Source organism: Hermetia illucens, chromosome 6 (assembly GCF_905115235.1).
Source record: "Hermetia illucens chromosome 6, iHerIll2.2.curated.20191125, whole genome shotgun sequence".
Lineage (NCBI taxonomy): Eukaryota > Metazoa > Arthropoda > Insecta > Diptera > Stratiomyidae > Hermetia > Hermetia illucens.
Genome location: NC_051854.1, coordinates 34,354,651 through 34,376,299, shown reverse-complemented (window position 1 = coordinate 34,376,299; position 21,649 = coordinate 34,354,651).

Sequence of the window (21,649 nt, the reverse complement as noted above, 5' to 3'; positions counted from 1 at the left end):
GATAGTGAATAACAACCGAGTTGCCCCACCAACTAGGCAACAAATCTTCCAAGAGGTTTCACTTGCCCTCGGTCCGGCGTCATCAAATTACCGGACTAGTCAAAGGAGTAACACTAGTACTCCACCTGTAAGGCATTCCATGAATCCAGTAATCAGGAGAAACTTCGTGACTGGGGATGTCGACCTAATTTATAATGAGGCTTTGACCGCATTCACAGAGTATGCTGAGATTCTCCCAGACGCTCTCAAAACTGAAGTTTACTTCGGCAACTACTAACATCATTGCTGCCGTTGACAGAATTTTGGCTGATCGTTTGGCTAGCGAGACTACTGCTACAGAGGTTCACAGCCTGATCTACGTCGCAGCTGCCACAGTTATTTGTCTCCATAATCAAAATCTTAGAGCGAATAACAGAGGTATGCACAGAACAACTTTACCGTTCTGGGTGTTTCGACTCAACAAAAGAGTCGAAAAGTTGAGAAAGGAGATTGGTCGTGTGACGCAAGCACTCCTTGGAAATCCATCACCAAGAGTGCACAGATGCGTTACGAACATCATTGGCAACTACCATCTGTCCAATGATATGCCAATCGAAGAAATCCTCGAGGTGCTGAAGCAGAAACTTCCGGTATGCTCCAATCGCATCCGTAGATATCAAAAGAACTTCCAGCGAAGGACAGAAACACTTTGTTCTTCCAGAACCAACGGGGATTCTACAAAAATCTCACCGACTCAGGTAGGGAAAGTAATCTCGATCTGGATCAAGCAGAAGACTTCTGGAGAAGTGTTTGAGCGAATCCAGCCTTTGCAATTTAAAAGCAGCGTGGCTCCCACACCTTATGCGTTCATGCGAGGCCCTCCCCGAAATGACCATGCCTGACGTACTGAAGTCGATGTTGAAGCAGCCCTTGACAAGGCAGGTAACTGGAAGGCGCCAGGAGTTGACAAGATTCACAACTTTTGGCTGAAGCGGTTCAAGAGCACTCACAGGATATTGGAAAATCAATTTAATCAGATGATTACCGATCCTGATTTAGGTACACCATTTTTCACCAAGGGGATAACTTTCCTCATGCCCAAGGAACAGGGTGCCTCTTGCCCTTCAGAATGTCGACCAATTACTTGTCTTCACTTCAGTTCTGTGCGCGAACATCTCAAAACATCTTGATGTTCATAAATTGATAGCTGAGGAGCAAAAAGGATGCGCAAAAGTCTCCCGAGGCTGCAAAGAACAGCTTATAATCGATACGGTCGCTGTGAAGCAGGCTGTCCATCAGAAATGAAATATCTCGACAGCCTACATCGATTTTAAATCAGCCTTTGACTCCATATCACATTCGTGGTTATTACAAGTGTTACGCTTGAATAAAATCAACCCGAATGTCGTTCTTCTTCTGAGAACAGTAATGAAGAATTGGAGCACGAAGCTATCGGTATCCTCACAAACATCAGGAGAGATACCAATTAGGCGTGTCATTTTCCACAGCGACCCTCTAAGTCCACTGTGGTTTTGTTTGGCTTTGAATCCACTATCCCATCTTCTGCATGAAAACAAATACGGGTTCCAAGTTAAACATGGCATATTGTCAAAATGTACATTAAGCCATTTAATGTATATTGACGACATCAAATTGTATGCCAAAGCCGAGGACCAACTTCGCTTCTTGCTGGACTTCAACATCCAGTTGAGCAGGGATATCGGCATGCAGTTTGGTTTGGAGAAATGTCGCATAAAAACAATTGTTCGGGGAAAACACACCGACAACGAAGGATACAGCCAAAATAACATCCGAATTGAGGGTATGGATTCGGACGGCGTGTACAAATACCTCGGCATATTGCAAGCAACAACACCTGCTGTGGCAATAACCAAATCTAAGTTGCTGGGGGAATTTGAACGGCGTCTGGATCTTGTCCTTAAAACTGAGCTGTACGGGAAAAATAAAATCATGGCAATCAACACCTTCGCCATTCCCGTCCTTCTATACACTTTCGGTGTAATACAGTGGAGTAATACTGATTTAGAAGCTGTCAATAGACGGGTAAGGGTAGTTCTTGCAAACAACAACATGCACAATAGAGCTGCAGAAAAATTGAGGAGCACTATCCCACGTCATCAGGGAGGAAGGGGGGTACTTGATTTAAAAACGTTGCACTACAATCAAGTGCATTCTCTTCGTGAGTTTTTCTATGAGAAACAATCCTCTAGCCAAATACATCAGGCTCCGTCATGGCAGGTAATAAATTATCTCCTTTGAACTTGAGAAGCAGAGAATGGGATCCCATGTCGAATGTTATAATACTTCAGTCCAACAGAAGATCGACATGTGGCTAGAGAAACCCATTCACGGAGGTCATATCAAAAATTTGTTGTTGTCAGGCATTGACATCGAAGCCTCCAACAAATGGTTGAAAAATGGTGTACTTTTCTATGAGACCGAAGCATTCCTAACTTCAATTCAGGATGCTTCGGTCCCAACAAAAAATTATAAACGGTACATTCTTCACGACTCCTCAATCACCAACTCCAGTTGTAGGTTATGCAACTGTGAAGAGGAGACCATCCAGCACATAACATCTGTTAAAAAAGCCCACAGACCCTCTTCCCGCCTAACCGGACCGAGGGGCGACCAACCTAAGGATGGGCTAAAGGCAACATCCAAAGGTCCGCATCACAGCGATGTTTTGAGATGTTCGCGCACAGAACTAAAGTGAAGACCTTGTAGATGGTAGGAAGACAAGTAATTGGTCGACATTTTGAAAGGCCAGAGGCACCCTGTTCCTTGGGGATGAGGAAAGTTATCCCCTTGGTGAAAAATGGTGGAACTAAATCAGGATCGGCAATCATCTGATTAAATTGATTTGCCAATATCCTGTGAGTGCTCTTGAACCGCTTCAGTCAGAAGTTGTGAATCTTGTCAACTCCTGGCGCCTTCCAGTTACCTGCCTTGTCAAGGGCTGCTTCAACATCGACTTCAGTTACGTCAGGCATGGTCATTTCGGGCAGGGCCTCGCATGAACGCATAAGGTGTGGGAGCCACGCTGCTTCTAAATTTCAACGGCTGGATTCGCTCCAAATACTTCTCCAGAAGTTTGATCGAGATTACTTTCCCTACCTGAGTTGGTGAGATTTTTGTAGAATGCCCGTTGGTTCTGGAGGAACAAGGTGTTGTCTGTCCTTCACTGAAAGCTTTTTTAATACCTACGAATGTGATTGGAGCATACCGCAAGTTTCTGCTTCAGCACCTCGAGGATTTCTTCGATTGGTATATATATTGGACAGATGGTAGTTTCCAATGATGTTCGCAACGCATCTGTGCACTCTTGGTGATGGATTTCCAAGGAGTGCTTGCGTCACACGACCAGTCTCCTTTCTCAACTTTTCGACTCTTTTGTTAAGTCGAAACACCCAGAACGGTAAAGTCCTTCTGTGCATATCTCTGTTAATCGCTCTAAGATGTTGATTATGGAGACGAATAACCGTAGCAGCTGCAACGTAGATCAGGCTGTGAATCTATGTAGCAGTAATCTCGCTAGCCAAACGATCAGCCAAAATTCTGTCAACGGCAGCAATGATGTTAGTAGTTGCCGAAGTAAACTTCAGTTTTGAGATCTTTGGCCCAGCGTCTGGGAGAATCTTAGCATACTCTGTGAATGCGACCTGGAATGGGGTCAAAGCCGCATTATAAATTAGGTCGACATCCCCTGTCACTAAGTTTCTCCTGATTACTGGCTTCATGGAGTGCCTTATAGGTGGAGTAATCGTGGTGCTCCTTTGCTCAGTCCGGTAAATTGATGACTCCAGACCAACTCATAATCTTCGTCAAATCATATTGGTAAGAGAGATGAAAAGAACATGTCAGCCATATTTGATTGAACGAGAAATTATGTGGGATGGCCTCTGTCAAATTTGTATATTTCTGTATTTTGAATCGAAAAAAGAAAAATTTCTGAATTTAAAAAAGCATTTGAATCGATCTATCTTACGTAGTCTCAAGCAAGCTCTATTTGGAAGTTGCGGATTCGATAATTTTCATTCTAAACGTTGAAAATTTAAAGTGTATGCTTCATTGTTTATTTCAGTGTAAATAAAAAGTAAACAAAAGTAATACAACGAAACGTTAGTTTTGAGAGGTATTGGAAACGGGAATTATATTTGAAGAGGTTTAGTTTATCTGAAATGCGCTTTAATTAAGAAATTAACAGAAATGGGATCAGTTTATGTATAAAAAGTGTTTCTCACGGCCAAGTTTAAATGTAATGGCTGAAATTATAGATGCAGATGAATTTTCCATAGCGAAACTTGCTTAAAGACTGACAGTGCTGTTACTAATCGGAATTTTTTTGTCTATAGAAATTATGGATTACAATGTTATTCGCAAAAATATTAAGCATGAAATAATTGCAAATTGAGGTTGAAGCGTTGAAACCATTGGAATTAATTTTTGCTCTGCCGGTGATTTAAAAATTATAGCATGTAACTTCTTAATTGGGGGTGATCTCAACTACAGGCACACTAATTGGGACTGTGGAAAAAACAAGTGGGGAAACATCTTAAACACTTTTCTTTACTCTCATCCTATCCCTCTTCTAGTTGCGGATGATCCAGCTTACGTTCCATTCAACAAAAAAACATCACCACCGAATCAATTTTTTTTCTTTAACTTCAAAGAGGCTGATTGGGCAAGGTATCAATCCAGTTTGAACATTGATATTAATCGCCAAGGCATATCTAAGTTGAATACTCGGTCAACTGATGTAATTAACAACTTAATTACGAATTTTGAACATTTTCCGTTTAGAGCTGTTAATCGCAGGGTCCCGAAAATACCCTACAAACAAATTGTTAACGTTTCTTTTGCCCAAGAGTTAAAAATGCTCATTCCTCAAAGAAATGCCTTTAGGAGGAATTGGCAATGACATAGAGACAATAGTTAAAAAATCAGGTGGAAGCAAGTAAACGCTCTGATACAGGAAATGCTCATCATATTCAGAAATGTCAGGTTGAACAATACGATAGGTCATCTTAAGAAAGGCGACAAACCTCTTTAGAATATCATTAAAATTTTAAAAAACAAGAACAAAAATATCCAACGCTTGAAGAAAACAGTGAAATATTTGCTAAAAACGTGAAAAAGCGAACCACGTAACGAAGACATTTGCTAATAGCTCTTGTGAAAATATTGACCTTTATGATGCTGAAACAGAATTCGAAGTTGAAAGCGAAATTCTAAGATTTAAAAGAGCTCCAAAGCGTATAAACCTTTGAAACGTCTTGATAAAAACAAAAGATATAAGGAACTTAATTGTAGCAACCAAACCAAAACTGTCAGCAGGCTTTGATAACATCACCAATATACTATATGTCTTGGAAGGTTGCGAGGCTTACGCTGATCCATAAAGGGAAAGGCGATCCCGAATTACCGTCTTCATACTGCCCACTATCTATGCTTGACACTGTTGGGAAAGTACTCGAAAATCTCATCAGAAGTAGACTCGCTGAAGCGATACGCGGAGATTTACCTCCCCGGCAGTTTGGTTTTGGGAGATCGACAGTTGATGCTATCATGCAAGTCGTGGACGCCGTTCGACGAGCAGAGGCACATAGCCGTCGAACTCGACGGGTGGTGCTCCTCGTAACACTTGACGTCAGAAACACCTTTAATTCCGTAAGATGGAAAGACATTCTAGGCACACTAGACAATACTTTCAACGTGCCGAACTATCTCTTACGGATATTGAGGGACTATTTGAGGAACCGCTCCCTGCTCTATGAAACACTAGGGGGTCAAAAGTGGATGGAGGTCACGTCGGGGGTAGCACAGGGGTCCATCCTAGGGCCGGAACTGTGGAACGCTACCTATGACAGTCTACTTAAACTCGACATGCCAGAAGAGTCGCGCCTGGTCGGCTATGCAGATGATGTCGCAGTGCTTGTTGCTGGACGCACTCTCGAACAGGCGTAAAGCAGACTCGGCATATTGATGCGACGGGTAAGCGGATGGATGACTACTCATGGTCTCAACCTTGCACTGGAAAAAACCGAAGTAGTCATCCTGACTAAAAAGAGAATTCCGACCCTGCGTTCCATATCGTTCGGCGAGTCAAAATCAGCGGTAAAGTACCTCGGGTTGACTCTTGACTCAAAGATTAGCTTTTCTGAGCAAATCGAAGCAGCAGCGAACAAGGCTGTGGCTGGAGTTTCGGTGTTAAGCAGGGTAATGGCAAACATTGGGGGTCCTACGTCTAGTAGGCGACGTCTCCTGATGAGTTCAACGCAGTCTGTCCTGCTCTACGGCGCATAGGTATGGGCTGGCACTCTTAACAAGGAGGTACATCGTAAACACCTCACGCAAGTACAGAGACGGGGAGCTTTACGGGCGGCGTCTGCGTACCGCACTGTCTCTGAACCGGCCGTGATGGTGATCGCGGGAGTGATCCCCGTTACCCTTCTTGCTAAGGAGTGTCAAGCGCAAGGGTGGTGGTTGCTCGCGAGGAGCGGCAACACACTCTAGACGAGTGGCAGCTCTCGTGGCAAAATGAAACTAGAGGCAGATGGACTGCGCGGCTCATCGGCAACTTAGGTGCGTGGCTGAATCGGAAGCATGGTGAGACTGACTATTTTCTCGCCCAATTTTTAAGTGGGCATGGAAGTTTTCAGTTTTACCTGCACAAGATTGGAAAGGCGTGTTCTCCGGATTGTGTGTTTTGCAATGGAGTTGTAGACGACGCCCACCACACTTTTTTTCTTGTGGAAGATGGGATGGGGTTCGTCAGCAGCTCTATTTAAACACAGGGGATTTCTATCCAGACAACATTGTCGAAGGACTGCTGACAGGTGGAACCGTGTTGCCCATTACGTTCGGGCCCTTCTCGTTGCTAAGAAGATAGAACTCGACCGGTGGAGGAGCCGGATGGCAGGGGGTTCCTTGAACTGACAGTTCCCTTCCTCCTCTCCCCCTCCCGTTGGTGAAAGGAATTCCCTGATTTGGAGGCTCCGCATGGCCGGAGAGTTCGGGGACTAGCCCGAAGTAATGTGACAAACGGTTCCAGGCTAGCTCTCTGACGATTGGGAGGTGTTTAGTTCGTAGTCCGACGACGTACCGAATCGGGAGTCCAACACTGTACGTAAATACATTCAACTACCCTACCCCAAAAAAAGGACATAGGAAGACATAGGATAGGGTCTGATACAAAGGTTTGATCTATAAACTTATAAAGATAAATTGTCCTTCGTATATCATTGACATTATAAAGAGTTTTCTTACTGACATACCATTTAGGCTGTGCAATAGTCATCATCTTCCCAAGACCCAGATTATAAAAGTAGGTGTCCCACAAGGATCAGTGTTAATCCCTCTACTGCACCTCATATATACTCAAGTCTTAACCCGGCCAGAAAATGACGATTTTGCAATATTTGCTGATGACACTCCAGAAATTAAGACATCAATTGAAAATTCGATGGTGATCATATCAGAATATTATTTGAAGTGGAATATAAAAGTTAACAAAGAGAAGACACAGGACATATATTTCACGAAACGCAGGAGCGGTCCTTATGTGCCTACTGCAGATTTATGCATATACGGTCACCATATTAAATGGAGCAACTAGCTTAATTATCTAGGATTTACATTTGAAAATTCTTTAACTTGCAAATATCACATCACCCACACTTTAAACAAAATTAACAATTTAATTAAAGTTCAATACCCTTGTTATTTAAGCAAATAAAATAAGCTGCTATTATTTAAAATGATCTTCCAACCAATATTATTGTATGCAGCTCCAATTCGTTCATCTTGGGCAAAGTCGCACATTTGTAAATTGCTCAAAATAAAGTCCTAAAAATGATATTAAACCTTTCCAAATTTTATAGCAGGAAAGCCCTGCACTCCTTAGCCAAAGTTGATTTATTACATATAAAATATGATAAATTAACGAAAAAATTTTAAACAACCCCCTTATAATATCAATTACTCAATTTCCTTTAGGATTAGTCACCAATTCTTAAGAAGGTTGAAGAGGTTTTTATTTGCCGTTTTCTCCTAGTAGATCCATATGTATATATGAAAACAAAACAAAAATCCTGGGAATATAAGTTATATAGTTAATGGTAGCTGAACTTTTAAATGCTTTTATTGTAATAAGTTGACATGTATCATTTGAATTATAGGCAATAAATTATATTAATCTCGTATAATATATATATAGTCTTTTAAGGATAAAAATGTAGCAATCATATACTCAAACCATACTTTACTTCAAAATAATACTGAAGGCTGATTTTCGTTGTCTATCGATTTTAAAGTTAATTTGGAAATAAAGTAAAAGGTAGCTCTCGGTTAGGGCCCAAGGGAGCGCCTCTGCCGAGAGCTACGCTTTACTCCATAATGCTATGTAATGTCTGGAAGTACGTTTGTTCCTCCTTTAGTTAGTTCATAAGGAATGAGTTATTTAGTTGTAACGATAGGTTTAAGTCTATGATATGTCATATGAGCAATGACAGCAACTTTCTTTCACATTAAGATTGTGTCGTCGGTTTGCATTGGGTAACTTTCTGAATTAGCGTCACACAGAACTACAGTCACGCTTTGTCATTAGTGTGTTACTTAATAAGTTACTTTTCTATATGTATTTCATAATTGTTCAATAAATGAATCTGAAAGGTCTCGATGAATACTTTCTAAAGTTGGTATCATTTTTAAGGTTTTGTGTAAACACAAAGGTTTTCTGTAAACACAAAACCTTATTAAAATCGGTTTACTGTCCGTCTGTCTGTCTGTCTGTCTTTCACACGCATTTTTCTCGGAGACGGTTATAGCGATTAACACCAAATTTGGTCGAAAGGTGGGAACTGTGAACGCTCACGCATACAGTGAATAACATCCTTTTACGTCGAATTTAAGGGGGGGTCCCCATACATGCAAAAGGGGGGTGTACATTTTTTTTTCAACAAATATAGTCATGTGGGGTATCAAATTAAAGGTCTCGATTAGTACTTTTCAAAGCCGATCTTAGTTTTGACATTCTTTGGAAGAGTGGGGAGCGCGGAGGGTTGAAAGTGATCACTTTTTTAAGAGGGCCATTCTCAGAAACTACCAAACCGAAAAATCTGAAAAAAATCAGGAGGCTGCCACCTGGGCTCCGAAGTACCTTCCATGCCGATATCTGTTTAAATAAAGTTAATAATAGTATATTACTACAATTTTTTGTAATTGGTTAGAAACCCCCCTTAAGTTCATCCTAGTATCATGAAATTCTACAGTCGTATAGGCTATAATATAGAGCATAATCTTACCAAGTTTGGTGGAAATCGCACTATTACTAACAAAGTTATAATACCCCAAACTTGCTGCTTCTTCGAAAATTGAAGACTATGAATGTCAATATCACCCGAAAGTGGATACTCTCACATAATATATGAATATATTACGTGCTAAGTACTAAGAAATACACAAAACCTTTCGTACCTGAAGCGTCCAGCTTCCGGTTTCCCGACTTGTTAACGTTTGACGGGAGGGAAGAGGCGGGGCTTAGAAAATGATCATTCCTTCCACGGATCCATTTTCAGAAACTACCTTACTCAAAAATCTGGAAAAATTAACAAAGCTACAACTATACGGTGCCCAGGCCTCAAAATGCTTTCCATATCGATACCTATTTAAATAAGGTTAATAATAGTATATTATCAAATATATAAAGAGTATATTTTTAAGAAATTGACTAGAAATCCCCCTTAAGTTCATCTTATATATAGGATGTACTAGAAAGCACGATACTACTAAGTTTGGTTGAAATCGCACCATTATCAACAAACTTATGACAAGTGAAAATTGTTGCTTTGTGTGAATTTATTACATTCTAAGATTTTGCATGTCAGTATTATACTAAAGTGAATAGTCAAACTAAATGCATAAACACTACGAGCTGGGTGCAAATGGAACAAATGCCACTCAAATTTTCTTATATTAGCAATATACAAAACCTTTCATACCTGAAGACATTAGCTGCCGGTTTCCCAGTTATTGTAATTATTTACATTTTAACTTAAAGTTGTCGCTTATTAATAGATCCTATCTTTAACAGCAATTATTTTTTCTAAAGATTAGCTTATTGTCTGGTATTTTTCCTAAAATAAATGTCATTGAAGAAATTTACAGAGGAATGTTTAATAAATAAATGTTGTAGTTGTTTTTAAATGATTTTAAGGATTTTATTGACCGACTAAATAAACCAGTGTTGACCGATGTCTGGGTTATCGGTCTTAGATCTTGGGAACAGACGATTGTCATTATGTAGCAGGTGATGAGGGAAGGTGTGTTTATATTTTTCGTTAGGAAATTATAAACACTACCGCACTGTTTTATGCCCACTCACCTTCTATGGTATTGAGGGTTGGGTGAGTATAAAAGCCAAGGAGCGGCGTCGCGTGGTAATAGAGACGAAGATATTGCGTTGGACTAGAGGTGTAGCACGCCTTGGTCAGATCCGAAATGTGGATGTCCGCGATCGATGTTACGTAATTCGCGCTGGCGAGTATTCACTGGAATTTGATTTGAAAGCCCCGCGACTGCATCCATGGCACAACCGATCACCACGAGCCGACCCCGTTTGTGAACGGGATAAAGGCTGGAGAAAAGGAAGATGTTGGCGTCCAATAGGAATAATAATAATAAGCAAGGTGTTTTTATGAGGGGGTTGCAATGGGTGAAACATTGTCTGAAAAATTCATTAAGGGGTAACATTAACACGTTTGGTGTTGGCTATATCATGGATACCTTTGTATAAAAAAAGTATACGTATTTCCATCAATTGTCAGATTGATGCATACCATAATGTCAGCAGCCCTTTCGGGTCTACAAAATCTTCTCATTTGATGTGATGAAAGGTCGCACCAGGCTACGAAACCATAAGTGAACAGAGGGCGAATTAGCGCGTGTTGAGGTGGAGGTTCAACTCTCAGCGTATTGTTCGATGTTGTATGATGTCTAGCTTAGTGCCGCATATGCGATGCAGTGCATTGGTGTGCACATTGTTACGAGTATGTGGCATTGCACAGCTGTTTATGGCTTCTCATATAGAATAGTGAAACACACACAAGAAAACATCTAGGTGACATCGGCACACCGACTCATCAAAACATTAACCACAGTTAGCTAGACTTCCCTGCCCCACGGATATGCAAAGACATTTCGTGCTCCAAGAAGACTATACAGAGTGTCCCATTCATGATGGTAGAAATTGTAATAGTGGATAGTACCACTTGTTTGAGGAAAATTGGTCTAAGGAATGGGCACCCTATTTTACAGAGTTAGAACGTTTTTCGTTAATAGTGTCAAAAAGCTGGACGTTGAAAACAAAATCACAATTTTCCATTACCTCATCATTTCAGGTTAGCTGCCTCCGTCCCGATAATAACCTTGGTAGGGCTGCAAGTATGTTCAAAGCTGTGACACCACTGGCAGTGCAGGCTCTGTTGCGATGGACTCCTGACTAGCGCATGATCCTGGCTCTGAATACAAACCCTCATAAGGATTTGTGTCAATCCACGCTTGACCTCGTAGCTCGCATAGACAATGACGGGGATAATTTGAGGCAACTGCACTTTCTAAGGGAGATAGCGGCTTGTAGCTGGGACCAAAATTAAACTGATAACAACAACAATAGCAACAACAAACACGACGACACAATTCGCAATAGCCGCAATGGTGTATTGCTGCTCTTCTCACCGCTTCTGGCACCTAAAATTGGAGACCTCGCTATAAATCCCTTTGCAAGAAAGGCCAAGTTACAACGGTCAGGCCCACTGTCCCAACGGAGAAGGCAACTGAATGATGATGATGGATGAATAAAAAAGCGGCAGAAGGAGGCGAGAGGAAAACAGCTGGGATCTGTCGACAAAGACCCAGCAGGCACCAAGCAGCGTCAAAAACAGGAGAAAATTCAGCAGCAACAATCTAAGTTGAATAGCGACAGTAGTGGCTCCACTGTAAAAAAGTCAAAGTCGACTACAACATCAACGTCAAAGAAAAAGATAAGGGGCAAACCACGGCCGGAGGCCATTCTTATTAAGCCAAACGAAGGGAGATTTTTTGCGGAAGTTCTTTGAGAAGTCCACAAAAAAGTCAAATCAGAAGACGCTAGGGTAGGTGTTAAATTTATCGGGCTGACTCGACCTGGCGATGTAAGTATATCGAAGTGTAGAATTTAGATTGGAGACCGAAAAGAAAAGTACGTTCTACGAGAAAGAAAGAAGAGTTACAGAAAGCGAAAAGGTAAGCACAATGATCTTCATCCTGCAAGCAAACAGGAGTGACTTGATGGGGCACATCGTGCAAGAAAGAAGAGTTGACTTGTTGCTTCTCAGCGAGGAATACCGAGATAGGAGCTCACCATCGAGGTATGCCGATATCGATCGTCTAGCAAACACCTACCGTATGAAATACCGAGAAAATCCACGTTGCGAAATTTGTCGAAGCTCTCTTAAGAGGGGTAAAGCAGCGGCAAGACCCAGGTGTAGACAAAAGAACTGCACCTGAGTCGTTAGTTCATTCAACAATGAGCCTTATTACTGCAACTTGTAATGCATCGGCTTTCAAAAGGAAGCTGCGCCCCGGGAAATTATTCGTGTATTGGTGGACGGCTGAAATTGCAAACTTACGAAGGAATTGCCTCAGACTTCGATGGATTGTGCAGCGCAGGAGAGACCAAGACGAGGTGACGCTTAGAACGACAGAGTATAAGAGTGGGAAAAAGGTACTCCGCCACGAAATCAACAGGCAGAAGGCTCTCTCTTTACGTCATTATTAGCTCCTGCCTGCATGTTAGTATATCGTCGTTGATTAGCTCCTACCAGCATGTTAGTATAAGAGTGGGAAAAAGGAACTCCGCCACGAAATAAACAGGTAAAAGGCACGTTGTCCACCCCATCCGAACTAACGGGATCCAGCGGGGCGATCCACAATTGATGCCATTGAGGAAGAGGTCTAAGCGGTAAAGCGGGCTTAGACACACAGTCGCCACTGTCGGCGAGTGGTGCTCCCTGTGACACTCGAGGCACTGGAAAATCGTTTCCATACTCCCAGCTACTTATTGCGGATGTTGAGGGACTACTTAAAGGACCGCGCCCTACTCTACGAGACCCGCGAAGGACAGTGCAAATTGAAATACCTGGGTATCATGATAGACGCGAAGATGAGCTTCTTCGAATAGATTCGCAACACGGGGGGGGGGGGGGTTTAGAATGTTTGTGATCTGCCGGCTTATGTCCAACGTCGGAGGTCCCTTATCCAGCAAGCGCCGCTTGCTGACGAGCCTGGTTCAGTCCATCCACCTTTACGGTTTCGGAATATGGGGTGACTCCTTCAGTAAGGAAATGTACTGTAAGCGCCTAGCGTACAATTGCGTCCGCCTATCGTACCATCTCGAAGCCGGCTGTAATAATGATAGCGGGAGTTATTCCGATCGCTGTCCATGCTGCCGAGTGGAGGCTTATATACCTCAGAAAAGACGAAGGAAATTGGGAAGCTGCCGCTTGTGAAGAGAGAGTCCGTACTCTCTGCGCATGGCAGCAATCTTGGGAAATAGAATTGACAGGTAGATGGACTGCGCATCTCATAAAAGACGTGCGGCCTTAGTGCAATCGAAAATACGGTGAGGTTGATTATTACCTAACCCAGCTGCCCAACAGACACGGGTGTTTTCAATCTTACCTGAACACAGTCGGGAAATCGCGGTCACCCGACTGTATTTATTGTGAGGACATGGTGGATGAAGCCTGCCACACCTTTTTCTTCTGCAGAAGGTGGGAGCGCCATCGCCATCACCTTTCGATGGAAGGGTGTTTTGTGTCCCCGGACAATATAATTGAGGCTTTGTTGCAGAACGACGACACGTGGAGCCGAGTGGCAAGTTTCACTCAATTTTACAATATTATATTATTCATTTTAAAAAGTAAAATGACAAGCTTTTTTATTTTCATGTTTTACTCTTTGTTACGGTTTTGTGTAAAACAAAATCATATTAGAATCAGTTTACTGTCTGTCTGTCCGTCTGTCTGCCCGTCGGTCTGTCTCTCCATCACACGCATTTTTCTCGGAGGTGGTTGTAGTGATTCTCACCATATTTTGTGGAAAGGTGGGAATTATGAACACACACGCATACAGTGAGTTACATAATTACACATTGACATCGACTTTAAGGGGGGGCTCCCCATACATCCAAAAGGGGAATGTAATTTTTTTTCATCAAATAGTCATGTGGGGTATCAAATGAAAGGTCTCAGTTAATACTTTCTGACGCCGGTATTACTTTTGACATTTGCTGGAAAGATGGGGAGTGCAGGGGTTCAAAATTGATTCTTTAACGGGCCCATTCTCAGAAACTAACCAGCCGAAAAATCGAAAAAAAAATCAATAGGCTGCCATTGTATGGTGCCTAGGCTCCGAAATACCCTCCTACCGACCTCTAGACCACAGTAAAAAATTATTCCACCTTCAAGGTTTACTAGCTTTACCTAGAAATCGGGAACCACTCAATGCACTATGCTTAGCACTCTGACGTCACACGGGGATTCCCAAAAAATATTTTGCTGACAGCATGCGAATGTGCTAACTGGCGCTGAGCGCCTCTGTAATAAGAGCATTATGAGGAAACACTTGAAGTTTACTGCTAAGAAGTTTTGCTTACATGTTTACAACCGCTGTACAGACTCCCATATTGTTATGCGATAAAAAATGTTAGGTATGCATAGTTCAGATTATGTTGAGGGTTATGATAGGTTAGTTATATCAAGTGATTTTTATTGTTTGACGATAATTACGTGTTCGGACCGAGCGGGAAGGTTTTTAAAAAAACACAAGATTTATAATACACTATAAGCTTTATTTGACACGAAAAATTCAATTACACGTAACTTATTCAAATGGATTTAAGAGACTGGTCCCGGGAGGTTACGTGGCACCTATATTTATTGTAAATAATTTGCTGATCTCGCGTCTGGACTTTGGAATGATTTATTTGCTTATGTGCATTTTGCATTTCCCACGTTTTCCAGAAATTGTCTAATGTTGCACACTGCGGTTTCGTATTCCATTGGGTCGGATGCAGCCGGATACGTAATCTCCCCCTCCCTTCTCTTTGAATTCTCCTGAATTCGATTTTCTACTTGAACTTTACAAACTTTACTATCTCGTTTAAGGTAAGCAAATATTCCAAAAATTGCAAATACAATTAAAAAAACAAAACCAATATTAATACAATATGTGATTTTTATATGAACTTGGAGTTCTTCAATTTTATGTATTTTTTCAGTATTATATACTATAATATCATCTAAAATAAGTTTATCTTTGAAGTTTTAGTTTTTTTGATTAGTTGGGTAGAAAAAACGATCTTGACTTTTCTCTTATATGTTGGAAAAATAGTGATCGAGAATTTTAACTAGACAATTACTGAAATGTAATAATTGATTTCCAGACAAAATTAATTTTCTTGAGTCACAATTTTTTTTAAATTTCCAATTGTTTAGCATTCTTAATTAGAATCGTTTCTATATCTAATTCTAATATTTTTGTATTTAAATTTTTTACAAGATTACAATTTTGTTTGTATATACAACGTTTACTAAGTTCGTTCACGTATTTAAGTTTTTCATATTTGTATACAGAATTGTTAAGACTAAATACAATTTCGTTTGGGTAGTCTATTGCCTTATTAAGTTGAAATTAGTGCCTATGTTTTTTTTTACAGTTGGTATATAAGTTGAAAAACGAGAACTAGGTTCTTTTCCTTATCCTGTAAATATTTTTATTTTTTCCCGCATACGATCGTTTCGGAGACCACGTGCCTCCTTCCTCAGTGCGAGTGCTTAATTAAGATTAAGATTAGGTACTAGCATTAAGATTAGATTAGGTACTAGCACTGAGGAAAAACAATTGTTCGGGGAAAACACACCGCCAACGAAGGATACAGCCAAAATAACATCCGAATTGAGGGTATGGATTCGGACGGCGTGTACAAATACCTCGGCATATTGCAAGCAACAACACCTGCTGTGGCAATAACCAAATCTAAGTTGCTGGGGGAATTTGAACGGCGTCTGGATCTTGTCCTTAAAACTGAGCTGTACGGGAAAAATAAAATCATGGCAATCAATACCTTCGCCATTCCCGTCCTTCTATACGCTTTCGGTGTGATACAGTGGAGTAATACTGATTTAGAAGCTGTCAATAGACGGGTAAGGGTAGTTCTTGCAAACAACAACATGCATAATAGAGCCATCGAAAAATTGAGGATCACTATCCCACGTCATCAGGGAGGAAAGGGGGTACTTGATTTAAAAACGTTGCACTACAATCAAGTGCATTCTCTTCGTGAGTTTTCCTATGAGAAACAATCCTCTAGCCAAATACATTAGGCTACCGTCATGGCAGATAATAAATTATCTCCTTTGAACTTGAGAAGCAGAGAATGGGATCCCATGTCGAATGTTACTTCAGTCCAACAGAAGATCGACATGTGGAAAAGAAACTCATTCACGGTGGTCATATCAAAAATTTGTTGTTGTCAGGCATTGACATCGAAGCCTCCAACAAATGGTTGACAAATGGTGTACTTTTCTATGAGACCGAAACATTCCTAACTTCAATTCAGGATGCTTCGCTCCCAACAAAAAATTATAAACGGTACATTTTTCACGACTCCTCAATCACCAACTCCAGTTGTAGGTTATGCAACTGTGAAGAGGAGACCATCCAGCACATATCACAGCAGTACCAAGTAAACCAATCGTCATAACCCCATCTGCAAGATTCTCCATCAAAACGTTGCGTTGAAATATAATTTAGTGGCAACCTACCATCCTTATTATAAGTATACTCCGCAGAGAATCTTGGAAAATGATCGGGTCAAACTACTGCGGAATCACACTATTGCCACCGACCACAGTGTTAATCACAATAGACCTGACCTAGTTCTGCTTCTGATGGAAGACCGAGCGTGCTTTATAATCGATGTAGCCGTACCGTTGGACCGGAACACTGTTGAAAAACAGCACGAAAAAATTCGGAACTACGGTCCCTTGGTAGACGATATGAAGCAGACTTGGAGACTACAAAAGATCGAAGTAGTGCCAGTAATAATTTCAGCGATGGGATTAGTCCCGCAGAACTTACATAAAGCGCTGAAAACGCTCGATCTTAGGGCTGGACTATACATGGAGATGCAAAAAGCGGTTATCCTTGCAACCTGTGCTATAGTCCGAAGAGTCCTGTCCGGTAACAATCTGACCTAATGGGTTTCAGTCTTGATCCGCACTGTCTTCAATATAAGATCCATGTCTCTGTAGTGTAGAACCTCCGCGTCATTGGCTGAAGTGTTTGCGACAATCGGGATGTAGTAATACATTTTCGCATGGTCGTACACACTTTGCGTTAAAACGCATCATCGCTGTGATGCGGGCCTTTGGATGTTGCCTTCAGCCCATCCTTAGGTTGGTCGCCCCTCGGTCCGGTTGGGTGGGAAGAGGGTCCGTGGGCTTTTTGAACAATATATATATATGGCGTACCTGGCGTACCAGGTTTATCCTCATCTGAGTTGCAAACGCAGAGCTGCATGCGACCAGGCGCGTGTAATGGGTTGCGGATAATGACATGACCCACCGGGTCAGCTACGAATATCGCAAGTTAATCTTGTAAATAAGTAGCCGCGGACAAGCAGAACGTTTCCCTTTGTGTCCGTCCTCCCTTACCAATTCTTACCTTTCAGGGGGAGTAAACCTCCTTCAGAAATCTGTAATCCGGGGTGAAGGAATCGACGCGCCTATCGGATGAATTGCAGTGACGTTACACTGTATTTCAGCGGCTCCCCTCCAAATACCTTCCCTACCTTTGGAGGTAACCATGGGACATTGCAACATTGGGGCTCTGTTGCAGGGGTTAATGCCTCCCCAACACTCGTGGGAACAAAATTGGGAATAATTTTTCAAATTCTTTTGATGGGACTCCAGGGACACGAAGACAGTACCCATATCGCACCCTGTTCCTTGGGGATGAGAAAAGTTATCCCCTTGGTAAAAAATTCTGGAAATAGTTTAGGATCGGCAATAGACTGATTAAAATAATTTGCCAATATCCTGTAAATGCTCTCGAACCGCTTGAGCTAGAAGTTGTGAATCTTATCACTCCTGGCGATTTCAATTTCCTGCCTTTTGATGGGGTGCTTCTACGTCAGCTTCAGTGATGTCAGGCATGGTCATTTGAGAGAGGGCCTCGCATGAACGGATAAGGTGCGGGAGGCACGCTGCTTCTAAATTGCAAAGGCTAGGTTCGCTCCAAATACTTCTCCAGAGATCTTCTGTCTCATCCAGATGGAGGTTACTTTGTTGTGATTTTTATAAAATCCGCGTTGGTTCTGGAGGAACAAGGTGTTGTCTGTCCTTCGCTGAAAGCTTTTTTGATACCTACGGATGCGATTGGAGCATACCGCAAGTTTCTGCTTCAGCACCTTGAGGTTTTCTGCGATTGGCACATCATTGGACAGACGGTAGTTTCCGATGATGTCCGCCACGCATCTGCGCCACCTTAGTGATAGATTTCCAAGAAGGGCTTGCGTGACACGGCCAATCTCGTTTTTTAACTTTTCGACTCTTTAATCTGGGGTCTTGTCATACTATCTGGGGAAGATCTATGAGGGCCTGGATCTCCTTTTCTACCAGCGCTCGAGGATTACTGTAGCGTCGTTCCAGAAGTTCGCAGGCCTTCTCGTACTTTTTCCCATGCACTCCTAAGTGCTCTACGACTCTCCTCGCATCACCTTTTAATTTGCTCTGAAGCATCATTAGCCTCTCTGCTCGCCCAATATCAGATCCTTCATAGACTGATTGAAAAATACTGCGGAAAGACTCAAAGTGACGAAGGTCCCCATCAAACGAAGGAATATCAGGGACTGGTGGACAAGGACGGGGTCTATGGCCGCGATTCCAATAAGGAATGCCTTCGGTCTCGGAGCTTCTTAGCCCGCAGCCTCCTGTCGGCAACGGTATGTCACTAAAAGGCGTGTTCAATTCATCGCGAACCCTGGGGAACCATTCTCTAGAGAACAAGTTTTCCGGTTGTTTTGTCGCGTCCTCCGTCTCCCCTTGAGCATCATTAAGCTCAGCTGAAGGTCCAGGGCGCGGACTTGATGTTGCCCTTCCACCTGTGATTTCTACATCGACGGGAGAGCTTTCGGGAATGAGATCGCGATGCACACGCCCAATCAGCTCCTTAGTCGCATTGTAAATACCGATCATTACGGATAATTTATTTTCTCAGAAATAAAAAACGTCTTTAGAAGCGTTTTGACGAAGAAGGTGGCTGTGGCCGGCGAGGAAATCCCAATAAAGCTGTTGCACTTCTTCCCATGCTCCTGCTGGGCATCAATAATTGCCTGAATCTCCATTCTGGCTAAATTTGAGGATCGCGAAAATGCCGAGCTCCGCGGCGATAGTATAACTTTGCACCCTTAATTTGAGCCCCGCAACAACAATAATTTTGCGCCCTTAATTCGAGCGCCGCAACGATAATAACTTTGCGCTCTTGATTTGAGCGCCGCATCAACAATAATTTTGCGCTCTTAATTTGAACGCTGCAACAACAACAATTTTGCGCTCTTAATTTGAGCGCGGCAACAACAATAATTTTGCGCCCTAAATTTCGAGCGCCGCAACGATAATAACTTTGCGCTTTTAAGGGGGTCATCCCGTGTGTCGGGTTGGAGAAATCGATTTTTTTTTCCATGAATTGTATCTATATATAGTGGAGAATATGTGGGCAAAGGGATTTTCCGATATTCCGAGTCCTTCGGAAATTACAGTGTTAAACAGGTAAGGAGTTTGCAGCCACGGCTAGAGTAGTCGATGAGAAAGAGCATCGAATCTTTTTTTACCTGTTAGTTTTTTACCTGAGCCTTATAAATTCGAACACAGGTATAAATATAAAAAGATGAAAAACCAATCAATTGTCTAAACTTATTTTCTGTTTGGAATAAAAAGGATAATCCAGTCTAGAGTGAGCACTGAAAGGCTTTCAAGCTATACTCAGCTATATTTTGTTGTAAGTATTGTGCTGTTTGTGTGTTCAGTGATTTTTTTTAAATGGATCGTACGAACGGAGATCGCTTTAACATTCAACGTCGATACTTATCAGAGAAGAAAAAGGACTTCGCATCAACATCAGCAAAGAAACTTTTAACAAGCATGAACATGGATGTTCCAATTGCGACAAGTTTTGTATATTGTATATTGGATTTTGCTGGAGTTTTCTCCGGTATTTCTGCAAATTTCTGCAAATAATAAAATATACCTAGCAGTAAAAATGGAATGCGAAGGACATGTCGAGAAAAGAATGGGAACGCGGCTTAGAAATGTAAAGAAGACTCACAAAGGTATTGGTGGAAAAGGGGCTAGAAAACTTACTGATAAGGTTATTAACGACCTCACTACATTTTTTGGGCTAGCTATTCGTCGACACGCAAATTCGATAGGAGGAATGAAGCAAGAAATTTGGGGAACTTTCTTCCATAAATGTTCTACAGACGAAAATCCTCAGCATCAAAATTGTCCAGCAGGCGAGGACAGTTGGTGCAAATGGCGCAAACCGGAAACTAAAGGAGAACTGGATAGTTTCCACCACGAGAAGGCACCTTTGACTGAAGAAGTTCAAACAGTCCTCAAACCAATCTACGAAGATTTGTCACGAGTTGATCTCTTGAACAGATGTTTAGGAGCAGAGACCCAGAATAACAATGAGTTGTTAAATTCATTGATCTGGATTTTCACTCCTAATCACTTTCATGCTGGGGCCAAGGTCGTAGAAATAGCCACTTTTCTGGCTGTAATTATTTTCAATGAAGGATTCAATGGCATTCTCAAAATCCTAGTGACAATGGCATGTCAAGTTGGCCACATATGTCAGGTCGCCCGCCGTAATGAAGCGTGAATTTGGCGGTCCGAACGACGATCGACTGACCTCGCTAAAAGAACCATAATTGAAACCAGAGAGCAAAAATCGGCCTTACAAGACTTTTTTTGAAGAAACGGAGGGTGCTCTCTATGGACCAGGTATAGCAGATTAATGGTGAGTTAACATTTTACTGTTGATAATCACATTTAAATTTTCAAATGCGTTTTTCTCGAAACTGCATCTTCAAAATCGGGTGCCACCATAGCTCAAAATCTATCCAACCAAATTCTTTGAAATTTTCACGACTTCTTTAATACATATTCCTACGGTCCGCAAACTAGGATAATTGCAATCGGACTAGTCGTTTTTTTTTTATTCATAAAAAAACCCGTAAAAAAACACCAAAATCCAAAAAATTTAGTTTAAAAGCCCACCAAAAATTTACCTTTTAATATTTTCTAATTATCCTAGTTTGCAGACCGTGGAATATTGTCCACATTAAAATGCCGTTTAGTTTTTTTTCTCAGATCAACACAGGGCCCTCCAGCGTGGCAGCAGAAAAACACCTTTTTTTGGAGAACTAGCTACGATATCAAGCTGAAAAATTTATCACTACTAGAGATAAAAATAAACATATGGTGAAAAAATCACGTTTCTATCTTTATCCAGTCCTCCAAAATAATTTTTCAAAAAAAGGCAA